The sequence below is a fragment of the Sminthopsis crassicaudata genome, chromosome 4 (genome assembly GCF_048593235.1).
Source record: "Sminthopsis crassicaudata isolate SCR6 chromosome 4, ASM4859323v1, whole genome shotgun sequence".
Taxonomy (NCBI): Eukaryota; Metazoa; Chordata; class Mammalia; order Dasyuromorphia; family Dasyuridae; genus Sminthopsis; species Sminthopsis crassicaudata.
In genome coordinates this window covers 110,073,328-110,078,718 of record NC_133620.1, presented here as the reverse complement: position 1 = coordinate 110,078,718, position 5,391 = coordinate 110,073,328, and the positions used below count along the sequence as shown (strand labels likewise).

At 37.6% G+C, this 5,391-nt stretch overlaps 1 pseudogene; it reads right to left on the bottom strand.

The window, feature by feature from the left end:
• Window positions 1–459: 459 nt before the first annotated feature.
• On the bottom strand, window positions 460–1,549 carry LOC141541065 (actin-related protein 2/3 complex subunit 1A pseudogene; annotated as a pseudogene).
• Between the last annotated feature and the right edge of the window lie 3,842 nt (window positions 1,550–5,391).

Below are 5,391 nucleotides of genomic sequence, written 5' to 3'. Positions count from 1 at the left end.
ACAATTCTTTTTGAGTTCCAAATTCTTTTTTCCCCCTCCTAACCCTCTCTCCTCCTTGAGAAGACAAGCAATTTGATATTGATCATATATGTCAAGTACATACAAAATATATTTGAAATATATTTCTTTTTTTCTGCATTTAAAATTCTTTTCTATCAGAAATTTACATAAAATCTCTTTTAATTTAGTATGACAACTTCCCATGATTAATAACTTAAAGAGCAGCTTTGGTCAAGAATGGGATAAAATAGCCAATCGGAAAAACATCACTCCCGATTTTTAAAAAACGAATACATTCACCAATTATGTTAAAAAAAAACAAAAAAAACAAAACCAAAACATCTGCAAGGGGTATTTTCTTAGTTTTGATTTGTAGTAAGGTTTCCTGTCTTTATACAAATGCTGGAACTGTATTGTGTCAAGTGTCTTTCTTAAGCACTAGAGAATGGAAGTACAGCTTCATATGATTTGTAGCTCTTGAATCAAAGATTCTAAAGTCTTGAAATCCCAAATTATCATTGGTCCATTAGTGCCAGTCATGCAAAATTTGTGGCAGTCTTGATTGTCCACAGCATAGACACTTGGGTGATACTATCTTGGTATTATGTAGTGTTGAGATCCTTATTCATGGATCTCTTGTCCATATTACGGAAGCATTTCCTGGCAGAGATGTTGTGATGGATTCTCTGTTTTGGAATGTCTAATTTGGAGATGAAGATCAAGGAGCCACAATCACCATACTTATGATACCATTGGGCAGCAGTCATGGCCAGCAACCACCATATCATTCTCAAAGATGGACAACACATTCAGGAGTGGAAGGAACTGTTTTTAGCTGTGAAACTATCATGTTTTTACAGGCAATTGATACAGTACTATTATGGCTGACCCAAGTGAGGTGGTTCTTACTGGCAGAGAAACTAATCCCATGGACTTACCCACCTCTTTTGGTAGCACCAAACTCTAATATCAGTTGACCAAATAAAGTGCCCCATGAAGAACTCGCTGTCTTTCCATCAAATTTTTTTTTAATGTAGGCAGAAAAAAACTCTGTATTTGAAGTCATAAGATCCAGCCGCTAGCCAAACATTGTTGGAGTGCCAGTCCCAAACAAAGATCAGTAGAATGAATTAGCTTTCTTTATGTGTTTGTTCATCCACCAGTCATTTTCAGACTCAAAGTAGCACAAAAAAATCAATCGAGCTCTATTCTCTAGAATAAATTTATTCTCTAGAAGAGACCATTTCACAAAAGTGGTTGCACAATTGAGGATTCAGGGTCTCCAAGATTGGTTTCCAAATGTCATCTTTTTGACTCCGGACATGGATAATACCCATGTCTGCACCACAAGTTAAAATTTGATCACTCTTGGAAGCCCAGTCCTTACCTGTGATGTGTCCATTGTGTTCCTTCAGTTCATGAGCTTTCACCTATTGGTTCCCATTCTTCTGTGGACTTCATGATTATTAAGGCTAAGGGCAATCTTAGTATGGTGTCTGATCCAAGTATGGCAGGTGATTAGCTCTAGTAAAAACTGATGTAAGGACATTATTCTTGATGTTTTCAAAAAGGAAAAAGCTGGAATGGAGAAGGTGCAGATAGACCCTGGAGTGGAGGATTCCTGAACGTTGATCAATTAATGTGAATAATTGGAATGCATTTTTTAATCTCTCAGTCCCTCTAATTAGAGACTCTAGTTAGGCAATAATACTTGCCATGTGCCAGACAGCTGCTAAAGTGACTTTCCTTAAATGTAGGTTTAACCATGTCATTCTCCTAATCAATAAATTTCAGTCACTTTCTATTGTATATAGATACAAATATAAATTTTTAAGACTTCTAAAGCCTACCAGAACCTGGTTCTAATCTACATTTCAAGCTTTGTTGTATTGAAAAAGCATAGTGTAAGGGAAAAAGTCCTGGATTTAGGGGGAAGAATAGTTATGTGGCACAATAGATAGATTGCTGATCCTGGAATCAGAAGTACTTGAGTTCAAATCTGGTCCCAGACACTTAGAAGTTGTGTGACTGTGGGCAAGCCACTTCACCCTGTTTTCCTCTGTAAAATGAGATGCAGAAGGAAATAGTAAACCATTTCAGTGTCTTTGCCAAAAAGACCCCAAACAGAGTCATAAAGCATTGGATTCAATTGAAATGACTGAATAACAATAACAGTAGAGAAAAGAAAGAAGGAAACTAACACTAATTTGCTTGTTATTGCCAGGCATGGTAGATACAGATATAAGCAAAAAGAAAGAATGCTTGTCCTTAAGGAGCTGGCAGTCTAATGAAGAGTGATAATACTCAAAAAGGAGTGAAAAAGCTGGGAGTGGAGAGGAATATGGAGGGAGTAAAAGTACATAAAAGAGGTCATAATTTTGAAGTCTAGAAGCTATGAGGGGAATGAAGGGGAGGGAAATGAAAAAGTTAGCTCCCTTTATCCCTCAAATGAAGGCTACAGAAGAAACTCACAATTGGAGAAAGAGGCTAGCCTTAGAAGGATATTCCTACTTGAGAAGGTCACAATGGTGATTGAATGTTTCAATGTGAAGAGTCCAAATGCTCAGAGAAATTCTAAGAGGAGGTAGTATGATTGGCAAGACTAAAAACAATGAGTGGTGATGGGGGTTAGAGTCTGATATTTGGGGGGTTCAAATTTTAGCTCTACTACTTACTGGGTCATTTGTGTGATCTTGAGCAAATCACTTGAACCCAATGAGCCTCCATTTCTTCATTTGTATTATGACAGGATTAATTTCAATGGCCTCTAATGTCCCTTTAACAGATCCCAATCTATGAACCTATTACTCCTCTTTCTACACAATCTAGCCTAACTTGATATCAGCTCTGATGGGATACAAATCAAGGGAATGGTCTAGATCCTTGAATAGCTAGATCTCACACTGTTTGTGTCTTTGATTCAGGTCAAGTGGAGAGCTGCTGGACATGCTGCTGAGAGACAGATCTTTTCACTTGGAAACTGATTTATCCTTATGCACAACACTCCATCTCCCAACTTTGTGTCTTAGCATTTAAAGTTCTCCGTGCCTAGAATGCACTTCCTCTTCCACTCTGCCTTGTGGAGTGCCTCAGTTCAAACTTCAGCTTAAGTTCATATTTCCCTGTGAGCAGAAGTTTGTCAAAGCCACACAGACACATATAACCTACATGGGCAACATATACCTAGAACAGAGTCTATGATAAGTAAATGCTTAGTAAATAATCATTACATCAATTATCATTCTTTCTCATAACAATTCAAGAAATATTCTTCCAGGACTTGCTAACTTTGAAACTTTATATACTGAGAGAGATCCAAAGAGAAAAAAAAAAAGATTTGAATAAGTTATCTTGAAGAAGTTTCCCATCTAATAGGGGAGATGAGAAAATTTGTGTAATTAACTCAAGTACAGAACTGAAAGTGATAAGTTTCTGGGAAACTTGAGATTATATCTGAATAGGAAAATCAGGGAAGGCTTGATTGTAGAGGTAGCATTTGAGCTTCAAGAATGGATCAAATTGATATAGAGGTGCTATTCAAGGAATGTGGAACTGTGCAAGCAAAAAACATGTGGTCAGGAAATCATGGGGAATATTCATGGCTTTAATATCATAGTTTTCATTCTGCCATACCAGGCAATAAAAGTGAAATCAAATTGTGTAAGTGAAATTTAAATGTCAGGTTAAGGACATAAATTCAACAGAGAGTGGGAAGTTATTGACACTTTTGCCACAGGAGTAACATGATCAGAGAGCTATCCATTAGGAAAATGAATATGGTCATGTAGATGAAAGGGGTTGTAGATGGGGAGTCCAGTTAGGAGGTCACTACAGTACAGAAGAGAGATAATGAAAGTTTGAACTAGGGGATTAGAAAAGTTAAAGACAGGAGATATAAAACAGGTGAGATTATCTAGACTGGATAACCAATGGGATGTGTGTGTGACCTTGTATGTGTATACATGTAAAATGAACTGACTGAAGTCAAAGATAACACCAGGAAATTGAGTCTGGGTGTCTAGGACACTACAATTTTCATTAATAGCAGTCAAGTCAAATCAAAACTTGTGCTTAAGAAAGCACAAGTTTTAAGAGGTAAATAATGAGTACAGTTTGGCACATCTAGTTTTGGGTATTGGTAGGCAGAACTCACAAGATAATAGATTTAGAGATGTCAGAGACTTTAAAAACCAATTAGTCCAGTTCCCCTCATTTTACAAATATGGAAATTGAGGTTATGAGAGGTTGAATGCCTTGGCCAAGGTCACACAGATAGTATGAGGCAGATAGGTTATTTGAATCCAGGTCCATGCACTCCAGGGACAGCTAGTTGGTGAAGTGGATAGAGCACCAAGCCTGGAGTCAGGAAGACCTGAATTTAAATCCAACTTCAGATACTAGTTGTGTGATCCTGGGAAAGTCACTGAAGCCTATTTGGCTTAATTTTTTTTTTTAATCTGTAAAATGACCTGGAAAAGGAAATGGCAAATCACTCTAGTTTCTTTGTCCAAATCAGTACCCAAATCAGATGTGAGTGAAAAATGACTGAACAACCACATATTTCAAATCCTTTGGTTTTTTTTTTTCCTAGTGTATCACACTGCCTCTAAAATAACTACTAGGCAATTGGATCTGGAGCTCCAAAGGCCAGATGGGGCTGAAGAAAAACATGAGAGTTGAAACTAGAAAAGTGTTTACAATATCCAAAGAAAAATGTATGTACATAAAAGATAATGCCTAAAGGATTGCTCCTATCAATATAACTACATATACAGCCAGCATTGAAATGAATTGTAAATGTAAGCCTAACTTGATATCAGCTCTGATGGGATACAAATCAAGGGAATGGTCTAGGTCCTTGAATAGTTAGATCTCACACTGTTTGTGTCTTTGATTCAGGTCAAGTGGAGAGCCGCTGGACATGCTGCTGAGAGACAGATCTTTTCACTTGGAAACTGATTTATCCATCCTTATTGTAAGAAGATGGCTGTCCTTGTTCCAAAAGGCTGTCCTCTGTGAGAGGAATGATTGTGTGATCAATGCCAATGGTGAGCTGAAAACTTGTTTCTTCTTTCCCTCTTTAACTGAAAGGTTTATTCAAGTTATTTGTAAATTTAACAATAACCAAGATTCCAAGGCCCATTACTCAGAAAGCCTTGATTTTCTTGCTTATTCTATGCCCCTTATCAATACTCTTTAAAGCTTGGGGCTGAAGCAACATAATGGAAGCAGGGATACATTGTCTGCATCTCAACAAGGACCCTAGCTTTTGGTTACAAAGCTACCAGGTTGCCTTTCCCCCCTCCCCCTTCATTGCCAGACAAAGCCCCTGATAGCTGAGTGGGCTCCGAGACCTGAGAAACAGTGAGGGACATAGAATTTTAAACATTT